The 13,494-nt window shown below is 41.0% G+C and overlaps 1 pseudogene; it reads right to left on the bottom strand.

Moving 5' to 3' along the window:
- Positions 1-842: 842 nt before the first annotated feature.
- On the bottom strand, positions 843-2,044 carry LOC117720057 (SNW domain-containing protein 1 pseudogene; annotated as a pseudogene).
- Between the last annotated feature and the right edge of the window lie 11,450 nt (positions 2,045-13,494).

The raw sequence follows: 13,494 nt of genomic DNA, 5'->3' as shown, positions 1-13,494 counted from the left end.
GATCTCCTTGCTTTAGTCTTCTGAGATTCATAGCCACTATACCTCAAGATTCTATGCCAAGATCCAAGTCAGAAACTTGTATCTCCCAGCCTCAAGATCAGGATCAGAGGTGAGCTTTCCAATTCTGGATTGAAGTTCATTGCAGATATAGTCAGGTTGACAGGAATACGCACTACATCAATTTTTCATCAGTGACTTCATCATGACTAACATGATAGAGGAACCAAAATGTTAATCTAATGGACACATACTTATGGAAAAATGGGCTTTCCAGAAGTCCAAATAGCCAGAGGCAAACACATTATTCATGAAAACCTGAGCATTAAATTAGCATGTAAGAAAGCAAAGAGAAGAGAGCTGAGGAGTCATTTTAAAATCCAGTGTAATCTTAGTATTTAGGAATAAACATGTAATATCATCATGCTGACAAAGGCAGGAGGATTTTGGATTATAACGTAGCCTGCACTAACTCGAAACTCTAAAATAATAAAGTAACAAATAAAATTTAAAATAAGTAGAATATTACATAAAAAAGAAAGCAAAGTCATGGTTTTATTTCTTTTTCGTTTTATTATCTTTAATCTTGTTTTTTACAGTCCAGTCTTTATGCCCCTCCAGGTCCTCCTTCCAAAGGTTCCTCATGCCATTCTATCTCTCCCTTGACTCAAAGAGCAGGTCCCTACTCCTCACCACCACACCACACCACACCCTGCCAGGCCTCGAGAGGCTTGAGACCCCACTCTCTGGGGTCTCAAGCCTCTCGAGAGTTAGATACATTTTCTCTCATGGAGGCTAGACCAGGCAGTCCTCTGCTGGATATGTCAGCTTTCGTTTCAAGAGGCCTATTTGCTCCTTCCTCTTCTTGCCTTCATGGTCATATCCCTTGGGGTGACTGCTTTCAGAGGGTCTTTTAGAACCATGGTGTTATTGGGCTTGTGGGAAAACTTTTCCAAACCAAAAGGATTTTCCTTAAAGTGAACTGATCCTTCTCAGCCTTTTTGCCTACAGTCTGGACCAGAAAAGCTTATCAGGAACAAATCTGTTGGTCTTTATCCTGGTTTCGAGGTCATCGTGATCCATGTCCTTGTCCAGGTTTTTACTGGGCCTATAGATATCTTTTCCACCTCTCCAGGCCTGATCATAAACATTGTAAACTCCGTCTTCTCCACCTGTAAAGCCACTGTCCATACCCTTGGATTGGTTGAAGAGCCTTCATTGGAAGTTGGCAGTTTGGGCACTCCAAGAGCAATGACCTCACTGATATCTCGATTCTCATTTCTCTGTGGTTTTGACCTCTTCTCTGGAGCTGTCCCGGAAATGTTCTGGTCATGCTGCCTCTCTTTTTGCCTGTCCTGATGGATTTCATCCCTTTCCCGGGCCTCTCCATCCTCTTTTTTCACATGGGTTTTCATATCAGCTCTTCTCTCCTGGCTTTCTGGGCCATTTCTCTAAGTTTCTCTTCTTGTTTCTACTTTTCTCTTTGAGCCATCTTTTTCTCCAATTGGGCTCACATTTCCACACCTTCACGAGCCTTCTGCTCAGCAAGGTACAGCGCTTCAGCCAGTTTGGCAAAGTTTGCATTTATACGTATAGGCTGCAGCCCTCCTCCATCAGCAGCCTCTCGTTTATCGAAAGGAATCCTATAACCCTTGAGTTCTTCCAGTTGGAGATACAAGGCAGGATCTTCCAGTCCTGCTACTCTTTAACAGGCTTCTTCTGCGTTGGAGAGGCATTACAGGTGCCACAGGAGAAGGTGGCCCAGAAGTTTCTTATGAATCCTGAATCTTGAAGGTTCCATTGGGTCTTTCTGAATTTCTACCATCCAAATGACTCTCTGTTTAGCTCCAGAACTGAATGCTCCTCCTTGCTGAGATGGTGTGTAGCAGATATACTGAGCAGGAGCCGCCTTGTCAGCTGCAGGAATTGGCGTGGCCACAGCAAGCTTCCTTGACAGTAACTTGTGCAAGGCTGCTCTTGTCCTTTCTGTTATCTCTTTAATGGTCTCTTCATCGGGCCTTTGCAGATCTGGATCATCAGCATTCATATTTCATATATATCAGTTCTGCCTTCACAATGACACACCTCCATCAAAGGCCGCATCTGATAGTACCACACCCTAGGCCAAGCATAATTCAGTCACCACACCAATAAAACAAACAAAAGGAGAATTTTTGTTGTTGTTAATCATTCCATTTGTTTACCTCTCAAATGATATCCCTCTTCCAGGTTACCCCTCCACAACTGCCCCCCCCCTATTCCTCTCGGTCTCTATGAGAGTGCTTCCCCACCCACAAACTCCCTCCCCAACCCTCCTGCATCCCCCTATGCTGGGACATCAAACCTCCACAGGACCAAGGGCCTCCCCTCACATTGATGTCAGACAAGGCCATCCTCTGCTACATATGTATTTGGAGTCATGGATCTGTCCCTGTACACTTCTTGGTTGGTGGTCTAGTTCCTGGAAGTACTGTGTGGCCTAGCCAGTCAACATTGTTCTTCCTATGGGGTTGCAATTCCACTCCACTCTTCCAATTCACCAAACTCAATCTGATGATTGGCTGTGAACATCTGTATTTGTATTGGTCAGGTACAGGCAGAACCTCCCAGGGAACAGCCATACCAGGTTTCTGTCAGTAAGTGCCTCTTGGCATCAGCAACCATGTCTGGGTTTGGTCTCTGCAGACAGGATGGATCCCCAGGTTGGGAGGTCCCCAGGTGGCCCTTACTTCAGTCTCTGCTCCATTTTTGTCCCTGCCTTTAATTTGGATAGTAACATTGCTAGGTTAAAAACTTTGAAGTGGGTGGGGTGGGTGACCCTATCCGTCACTAGGCATTGTGCCTTTCTAATGGAGGTAATCTCTACAGGTTCTCCCCTTCTCTAAGCATTTCAGCTAGTCATCCCCCTTGGGTCCTGGGAGGCTCTTGCTTTCCTAGTGTCTGGGACACTCCAGTGGCAACCCCCATCTCCTTATTTCCCACTGCTACATTTTTTATTCGATTTCCTGACCCTCTGTACCTCTCTCCAATCCACTCCAGTACCTGATCCTGTCCCCTTTTTTCTCTCCCCCTCTTCTCTCTCTCCCAGGTTACCCCCTCTCTGAACCTCCCATGAAAAGTCATGTTTGATGTTGAAAATTGACAAATGTATTATTGTCTACATTAGAAAAGCAATTTTCAAAAATCAACAAGAAAATGAGAAAACAGTATGTAAATGGGAAAGGGAGACAGGCAGACAATTCACAAAAAAGAAAATCCAAATACCCAGCTTCATTAACAGATAAACTGTAACAGTAGGGTAAGTTCTTGGAGATTTTGTTTGTTTTAGAGCATAGGGTGTTGGATCCAAGCCATTGTGCATGCTAAGTATCCACTCTACCACTGAACTACATCTCCATTCCTCAAGATGCTATTTTTAATTATTTTCTAATTTTTAAGATATTATATAATTCCATCATTCTCCCCCTATTTTTCCAACCTGAACCATGTCACCCCTCCTCCTTTTCCATCCCAGATTCACTGCCTGATATTATTTTATTATTCTGTCTATGTTTGTCTCTGTCTTTTTGTGTCTCCATGACACACACACACACACACACACACACACACACACACGTTAGAATGTTCATTCCTAGGGGAGATGAATTCTGGAAGGCTTGTTAATTCAAGCCAGAGTCGCTGATCAGTGAGATCAGCTCTTCCTACCTGGGAGACCTGTGTTGATGAGAAGTCTAGAAGCAGTCACATCCCTCTGGCCAACAGCCTCTGCTGTGAAAATATCAGCAAGATGCACACATGGGAAAGACTAGAGGCAAGGGGCTCAGCAGAGAGGATGTTTTATGTACCTTGTGAATCTTTTGTAGGATAGTGGGCCAGCTGTTTCTCAAAATAGTATCAGATGTTAGAACTCTGGAACTGTTATCATGATGTTAACTCATTTCCCATCGATATTGAATCCAAACTTTCTCAAATTGTGTATTGAAGTAGTTTTTGATATGCCATTTGAGAAACAAACCCCAAATTCCCCAAATTTAAATTTCATTGAAACTTTATTTTAATTTTGAGAGCTTATGTGAATTATTTTTGCAGTTGTCTAGATAGGCCAAACCCATGGCCTATCTAGTTTCTGGTTCTTGACCATTTCAATATTATTGCTCATTGTCAAGGCTACTGGTTTCTCTGCACAACCTGATGTTAAGGCCCTGTTTCTGAAGACTACACTTGTTTACTTATGCCATCTATCATGGAGAAGTCGAGGTAGTGTTTCACTAGAAGCTTCATCCCTACCAACTAATGTCCATATTGCTGAAAGATGTATTCAGATGGTACTGGAAGAGAATGGTAATCCTTGCTATCACCCCATTACAAACTTTTAGATCTACAATACAAACCTCCCTACAAGACATTATGGTCTAATAGTAGCACAACTGTCTTGGGAATAATCAACTATTTTTTTAAAAGTTGAATTAAAATCCCACTCCCTGACATAGAGCCCATACAAAAATTCAATTTCAATATTCACTGTAGTCTGACAGGCAAGGGATAACTTTTGGTTGAAAATCTATTTTATTGGATAGCAACTCCAGCTTGTTTCTTGGGACCATTTGCTTAGAAGACCTTTTTCCATCCTTTTACTCTGAGATGGTGTCTCAAATAGTTATTGAGGTGTATTTATTGAAGAATCAAAATGCTGGGTCTTGTTTGTGTATCCAGTCTATTAGCTTATGTCTTTTTAGAATTGAGTTGAGTCCATTAATATTGAGATATATTAAAGACAAATGACTGTTGGTCCCTATTATGTGTGTTTTTGTAGGTGGCTTTGTGTGCTTGTGGTTCTCTCTTTTTGGATTTGTTGTGAGATGCTTAAAATCTTGCCTTTTCTTTGGTTTAGGTACCTTCCTTGTGTTGGAGTTTTCCTTCTAGGTTCCTCTGTAGGGTTGAGTTGGTAGTTAGATACTGTTTGAATTTGATTTTGTCCTGGAATATTTTAGTTTCTCTGTCTATGTTGATTGACAGTTTTGCTGAGTATAGTAGCTTGGGTTGGCATTTGTCTTCTCTTAGAGTCTGCATGACCTCTGGCCAGACTCTTCTGTCTTTTAATGTTTCTATGGGGAAATTTGGTGTAATTTTGATATGTCTACCTTTGTATGTTAGTTGGCCCCTTTCCCTGGCAGCTTTTTAATATTCTTTCTTTGTTATGTGCATTTAGTGTTTTGATTATTATGTGACAAGAATATTTTCTTTTCTGGTTCCATTTATTTGGTGTTCTATAGATGTCTTGTACCTCTATGGCCATCTCTTTAGGTTGGGAAAGTTTTCTTGTATGATTTTTTGAAGATGTTTTGAGGTCCTTTGAGCGGGAATCTTTGTTCTCCTCTATTCCAATTATTCTTAGATTTGGTCTTTTCATTGTGTCCTGAATTTCCTGGTTGTTTGGGGGTTAGGAGGTTTGTTTTTTTTTTTTTATGTTTTGAAATTTATTTGACAGGTGTACCAATCTCTTCTTTATTATCTTCTACACCTCAGATTCTCTCTTCTATCTCTTCTTTTCTGTTGGTGATGATTACATCTGTAATTCCTGACCTCTTTCCTAGGTTTTTCATTTTCAGATTTGCCTCTGTTTGAGTTTTCTTTATTGTTTTTACTTATAATTTTGGTCTTGGACTGCTTTATTCAATTCCTTCACCTCTTTGATTTTGTTTCTGCTTTAATGGCTTCTACCCATTTGGCTGTGTTTTTCTGTATTTCTTTCAGTGGCTTATTTATATCTTCCTTAAAGGACTCTATTATTATCTTCATGAGATAGAATTTTAGGTCAGCCTCTTGATTTTCAGGTGTGTTGGTGTATTCAGGACTTGGTGTCGTGGGAGAACTAGATTCTGATGATGCCCACCCACATATATTGGCTTCTGTTTCTTGTGGTCTTGCACTTGCCTCTTACCATATGGTTATCCAAGGTGTTTGTTGGTCTGGGTGGCTCTGTTTGGAGCCTGCCTCTTTTGTCTCTGGGTTTTTTCAGGTCTCTTTGTAGGCCTTCAGCCCTGGATGTAGGAGACTACCTGTGGAGCCTTACAAGGGGTGGGGGGGTGGGCTCTTCATAAGGGCAAAGAATCTGCTCATCTTTGCCTTGGCTGCAGTAGATCTCCTGGGAGCCCTTCAGACTGAGTCTTCAGAGGAGCAGTCAAGCTGTTGTCTTGTGTAAAGCTCTTCTCCAGAATGGGGCCTACGGAATGTGGTTTCTGTTTCCCTATGTGTAGCAGAACTCTAGGGAGACTTTTTAGTCAGTTGGCTCAATTGCCCTGCATGCCATGGAGCCCCAGGGAGGTTTTTAGACTGTGGTGTCAGTTGCCCAGTTGCCCTGTGTACAGAGGAACTTCTCGGATACCTTCAAGCTGTAGTATCTTCAGGGAAGCAGACAAGCTGGTGATCAGTTGCTCAGTTGCCCTGTGTGCAGCAGATCTCCTGGGATGCCTCAGGCTGTGCTGTCAGTTTCCCAGAGTGCAGTGGCTCTTCTGATATAGTTGCCCCACAACCATCATTCAATGTAGGTACCTTGAATGGGGGTGTGGGAATTAAAGGATAAGGATGAGAGAAAAATGGAGCCAAGACAAAGTTCTGATCAAGGCTCAACTTTATTGCAATGTAGCAGGCTTATAAAGGCAAAATCCATAAGTCTAACCTCTAGATGTGTCTGATGACCTAAATCACCTCATACTGGCAGCCAAAGGCATAGGTTTATATTTCTCAGCACAGGTTTCTTTTATCAGGCTAAAAGCAGAACTCCCAACTTGGACTGGGAAATTCTAACAAGTGCTGTGATAGCAAAAAATAGTTGATGCACCAACTCCTGCTATGCAGGTTAGGGCAGAACCTCCACATCCTGGTATATTTCAGTCTATGGTGTCAGATGCCCTGAGTGCAGCTGATCTCCTGGGATGCCTCAGGATATGGTGTCTTCAGGAGAGCAGACTATCGAGAAGTCTGCCCTGGCAGAAAGGACTGGGCAGAAGGGGAGTGAAATTCAATGGGCGAGCGTTTCGGGAAGTGATGGGTTGGAGTCCTCTGGGCTCCCAGCAGCAGCTGTGGTACTTCAGGAGGGTTCTTACCAAATGCTCTGAGTGCAGTGGATCTCCTGGAATGTCTCAGGATGTGGTGTCTTCAGGATAACAAACTAGCTAGCAGTCTGTCCCAGCAAAAAGGACAGGACAGAAGGCTAGATATGTTTTTTTTTTAAGTAGAATAGCCAGAAGCTGGAAACAACTCAGATGTCCTTCAACAGACAAATGGATACAGAAAATGTGGTACATTTACACAATGGAATACTACTCAGCTATTAAAAACAATGCCTTCATGAAATTCACAGGCAAATGGATCGATCTAGAAAATATCATCCTGAGTGAGATAACTCAGTCACAAAAGAACACACATGGTATGTACTCACTGATGAGTGGATATTATTAGGCAAAGAATGTGGAATACCCACAATACAACTCATAGACCACATAAAGCTTAAGAAGAAGAAAGACCAAAGAGTGGATGCTTCAGTCCTACTTAGAAGAAGGAAACAAAATAATCAAGGGAAGTAGAGGAAAGGAGGGACTTGGGAAGAAGAGAAGAGGGGGAGGGAAAAGGGGGAAAGGGATCAGGTATGGGAGGAGATGGAGGAGATGTACAGAGGGTCAGGAAATTGAACAGAGTTGTACAGTAATAGGGGGTGGGGAACTGGGGCTAGCAACCAAAAAGTCCCAGATTCCAGGAAAGCAAGAGCCTCCTAGGACCCCACAGGGATATTAGCAGAAGTACCCACAAATGGGAGGGAGAACCTGTAGAGACCATACCCAGAGGTTAGGCATAGCCCCCAGTTGAAAAATAGGAACACCCACCCATCTCCAAAATTTTAACCCAGAATTGCTCCTGTCTAAAGGAAATACTGGGAGAAAGTGTGGAGCAGAGACTGAAGGAAAGGCAATCCGGAGATTGACCCACCTAGGGATCCATTCCACATGCAGACATCAAACCCAGACACTATTGCTGGTGTTAAGAAGTACTTGCTGGCAGGAGCCTGATACAACTGTCTCCTGAGAGACTCTGCCAGATCCTGACCAATACAGATAGGGATGTTTGCAGCCAACCATCTGACTGAGCAGAGGGACTCCAATGGAGGATTTAGGGGAAGGACTGAAGGAGCTGAAGGGGCCTTATCTGGCATCAATGGGAGGTAAAACCCTTGGCCCTGTGGAGGCTTAATGCCCCAATGTAGAAAAATGCTAGGGCAGTGAGGCAGGAGTGGGTGGGGGTGAGTGGGAGAGCACCCTCATTGAAGCAGAATAAGGGGAATGGGATATGTGGTTTGCAGAGAGGAAACCCAGAAAGGGGATAACATTTGAAATTCAAATGAATAAAATATCCAATTAACAAAAAAGAATGTGGGTTTATGTATGTGGATCTGTTTTAGCAAATGGCAGATGAAGCCAAAATATGATTCATTGGCAAATAGAGCTGGAAGTCCCACAGAGTTGGAAATGATAGTCACAGAATTCTGGGTATTGTTAAATGCCTTCCATTGAACAGTGTCTGTACACTATATTATTATTTGTAATATCTTGGTGCCATTAAAGTTATATCAGAGAAAAAAAAAGTAAAGAACACTTTTGAGTTTGATACAGGACATTTCTGTAGAATATAGAATAAAAGGCCCCATTCCAGTAACATGAGTAGAAAATGGGCAATAGGGTTGGTGCCTTGTGAGTATTAAAAACTAAAGGAATACAGTGTAAGAATGAATGGGAGTATAGAAGAGTGGGTGTTTTTAGGAAATTGTATTGCTTTATTTAAATTGTGAAATATTAGAATATGATATGAAATATTCATTTCTTACACAAAAATAAATACTGTGTTGTTTAAAGACAAACCATGTAGCATCAATAGCAGTCTTTGCTCCATCCTCTACGCCTGCATTTCTTGTAGTCAGGATAAATTTTCAGTTAAAAATGTTGTGGGTGGGTTGGTGCTTCTGTTGTTTGACTAGCATTCCTTCCTGGCTACAGGGGTTGGCCCCATCAGGTTTTATATCCCTAATATTGTAAGTCACAGCTAAGGTCACCCCCATTGATTCTTGGGTGCCTTCTTTATATAGGTCTCTATCTTGTCCTGGAAATGTCTCACCTTCTCACCCCTGTCAATTGAACCTAGGCCTTCCTGTACATATATAGCAGGTATCCTGCGTGGTCTTCCTGTGGGTCCTGAACAATTGGAGAGATGACTATTTGTTGGGAGCCGACTTTTAGCAGAAATAGGCTATCAGCTTTGCAGCACACTCTGATAAGATCTTGGTTTAGATACCTTGGGTGTGTGAGATTAAAGGTGTGTGACATAAAAGTGTGATTTAGAGATCAGATTTAGAGACAAGACCTAAGGGCATGATTTAAAGGCGTGACCAAAAGGCATGGCTTAGAAGTGAGACATATAAAAGGCGAGAGGCAGACAGGAGAGTTGAGAACAATTTGGAGTAACAGATTCAGACACTAGGAGTAGGAGTAGACATTAGATACTCAGAAGAGAACAACAGGAGTACAACTAGGAACTAGGAACTAGGAACTCAAGACTTGGGACTTGGACTAGGAAGAGAGACTGAAGAATAAATGGGATTGAATCACACTCTGTCTGGTCTCCATTCTTCGAGTCCGACCTCACTCTCTCTCTTGCTGAACCCTGACCCGCTGACCGGAATGACAGCTTGGGCAGGGATACAGTGGCCACCAAGCTTGGAGTGGAGAGGGCTGCAACATTTTTGGCCGCCCAAAGTGGGGCAGCTCGGGCCTCAACATTTTTCCCGCCCAAACGTGGGCTAGTGCGGTTTCCAATAACTATTCCAAATGTTTGTCAGCTTACTGGAGCCCGAATTTGGACGCCAAACTGTCCTGGCCTGTACTGCCCGGCTTTGTGGGCCAAAATGTTGCGGCCTGCTCTGCTCCACGCTTGGCGGCCACTGTGTCTTGGCCCAAGCTGCCACTCTGGTCCGAGGGTAAGGGTCTAGCAAGAGAGAGAGAGAGAGAGAGAGAGAGAGAGAGAGAGAGAGGATAAAGGGGAAGAGACGCGAAGAATGGAGACAAGACAGAAAGTCTGATCAAGTCTCGTTTATTGAAGGGAATTCTGAGGTATTTTTATACGCTTTTGCCATGTGCCTTGTAGGCGTGTGGATACCATGTGCCTTGCAGGTGTTGATATGACGTAAGCCTTACAGGCGTCTATAGCGTGGACAGCACGTGTACCACAATGCCTTGCAGGCATGGATAGCACGTGGGCCTTACAGGCATGTATGGCGTAGATAGCACGTGGACAGCACGTGAACTGCATGCCTTGCAGGCGTGGCCACCACGTGCACCTTGCAGCTGGGGGCAGTAAACAGCAACACAAAATATGTGGGATATCAGAGTGTGCTTCAGCTGTTGTAGGCCATTGAAAACCAAATCATTCGTCAGGGTATATGGTTCCAGATGGCTGCAAAGTTGATCTAGCCGCTTTCTGCTAAAATCGGCTCCCAACAAAAGTTGTTGCCTGTATATGGGATATGTTCTTCTAGCTGGGTTGCTGTGTCTGGACTCAGTGGGAGAGGAAATGCCTACCCTTGCAGAGACTTGAAGTGCTAGGGTTAAGGAATACACCCAACCCACTCAGAGGAGAAGGGATAGAGGATGGTGGAAAGACTGATGTTAAAGTGCTGGAGGTATATTTTGTTCTTGATAACAAGTGAACTTGTACATGAGGAGGAGGTATTGGAGAGAAAAACGCTTTGAAGGTAGCTATAACAGAACAGGTAGTCACAGGATGTATGTCTAAGTCATACAAATGTTGACATGATTAAGAGGATTGCTGAAGTGATAATTAGTGGGCTGGACTCTCCCTTATTAATCACTAATTAGAAAATAGCTTCCCGCTGGATCTCATGGAGGCATTTTCTCAACTGTGGCTCCTTCCTCTGTCATCACTTTAGCTCATGTCAAATTGCTATAAAACCAGCCAGTGTACTGTCTTTCAAATGTATAGTGTTTTCATCATCTAGCCACCTTTGGCACTTACTTAACTTAAAAGCACCACACTGTCCATCCTTGTCACAGGTATACTGACATGCCTACATCTGGTTGTAATCTGTGTCTTACTTCCCTATGTCTCTTTTAGAGCTTTCAGAGACCAACTTTTATTTAAATTAACCATACTCACTTTTTGGAGTCTGCCTTTAAATAGTCCAGTCCTAATTGTTACCACTGCTATAAGCAATGATAGTGGATGTGTGTTTTCTAGGCCCTATAACAACATTTCATATCATTGAAAACATGATTGCTCGGTGGATAAAAGAGTTACAGTAGAAAAAGATAGTCATTTCTCTAGCTCCAAAATTAAGTTGTTCATGAAAATAAGCTTGGAGTTGTGAACAAAGCTAAATGTGTATATATGACCCAGAATACAGAGTGCATGTAGCTTTATAGGGAGGTCAGAGGTTAACTCACACACTATTAAAAGAAATGTTAATGAAATATAGTCAATAAAAATGATCTTATTTGAATTTGTACAGTAGATGATGGGAGACGATAGAAACAGAGTATCCACAAGAGATATGGATGGGATAGAAAAGAAGTCTAGACCATAACTCCCTTCTTTACTTCAATATGACTTCTTTCAAAATCACATTATCTTGTCTAACTCCCATGAAAGTAGAATTCCTTCAAGAACAATCTTAAGAGATAATTTTGTCTTACAAAGTCACTTGTAGGAAAATATCTTTATATGTAGAAATACATGATAATAAGCTCTCACAAACATGTAAAAGAATACTTATAAACTGTCTTTCTCTTGCTGTCTGCTTCTGTGTCAGCAAATATAAATGTATGTATACAATAACATAAATACAAAGATATAGGAACATACTAAGATCACCAAGTCATTAAGAGAAAAAAAGTACTTTAATGAACTATGATAAATTATTCTAAGACACAATAAAATAGTAATGATGTCCAATTAAATATTCAAATTTCCAAAGCTTATTAAGGATGGTATTGAAGAGTGGATATTGTGCTTGTTTCTCATCAAGTGGTCATGTGATTTGTGATTATGTTTCAATGATTTTTAAGTTCCAGTAAATATACTAGGGCTTCATTTTATCTCACGAAAGAGCTGATCAGTCTAACCAGAAACTATTGTGCTATATTGTAACTCTTGATTACCTTTCATCTTATTAAAATGCTGTTGAAAGAAAATTTATTTCTAGTTTTACCATAGGATAGATATTCCTATTTGCTAATGGCACATTCTGATTATATCTTATTACTATGATTTTATTGATCTTGATTTAAAAAAAACAGTAGATTCATTAGTACCCTATTTCAATATCTAAGAAACACAGAAAATTATATTTTCTGAGCTGGGACTTACTTAGATCAAACAAACTTAGTTATAGTTGAATTTAGTGATATTGAGAGCATGAGTAGCTATAGCAATCCTAGTACTTAATAAGTACTCTTGATTGTAATATTCTAAAAAACATTCATACAGGAAATGGGATGACATTGTTCTTAAGTCATAGTATGGAACAAAGGCAATCTCAACAAACTGGATGAAAGTTTCACAAATCTAGACTGCAGATTGCCTAATTAGAGTGTAACCATAATATTTGAATGGTAGTTACTAAAAGGAATGAAGGAAAAATAACATAAATAACCAAACATCTCCAATGTTCCTGAGACATACCTTTCTGGAATGTTCTTCTGACCACATGGAGCACTTCTGCAGAGCACTGGCAGACTACAGGGCTGCTAAAATTGTCCAGCTGATGTGGAGACATGCTCAGTTTTCTTTAACTCCCCCCCGGTATGAAAAATGCAAATAAAAAATAGCTCTCAATAATAATAGACAGAGATCACTACTACTAACTAACTCATGAATGTATTCTGTCTTTCTATACCCCCACATCCTTTAAGTAACTAAAAAGCACTGAGAGTCAAATAATCACTACATTCCAAATGTATCTACTACCTGACTCATGATATTATATGCATTGCTATTTGTCAAGATTTAAATTATATTTTAGTTAAAGAGGCCAAAATTTTAATTTCTAGGTCTGATGGCCATGATCCTATTTGAAAATAGGATTCATGAATATGGTTGAAATATTATTAAACCTTTAGAATATACCCCAATGATGACTTTATCATTTATCCTTTAAAAAAAGATTAAGTGTTGGTATATAACTCCATGTCCATTGAGAATCAATAAAATGAAAATACTAGAACAAATGATATTCCATAAAACATAGAAGGCCTGATGATTTCAGAAGCTAGGAGAACATGAGTTACTTCACCAGTCCTTAGAAAGAATTAAACACTTCATACCTCTGTCATATCATTTGGAGTGTTTATTATTATTTAAGGTGTTCATTTAAATTAACATTCATTTATATTTAGTTGTTGAACTAGAATTTAATGTAATTAATTCTGAGGAAGT

Source organism: Arvicanthis niloticus, chromosome 14 (assembly GCF_011762505.2).
Source record: "Arvicanthis niloticus isolate mArvNil1 chromosome 14, mArvNil1.pat.X, whole genome shotgun sequence".
NCBI lineage: Eukaryota > Metazoa > Chordata > Mammalia > Rodentia > Muridae > Arvicanthis > Arvicanthis niloticus.
The sequence above is the reverse complement of the archived record's forward strand: the minus strand, read 5'-3'. Positions and strand labels throughout refer to the sequence as shown.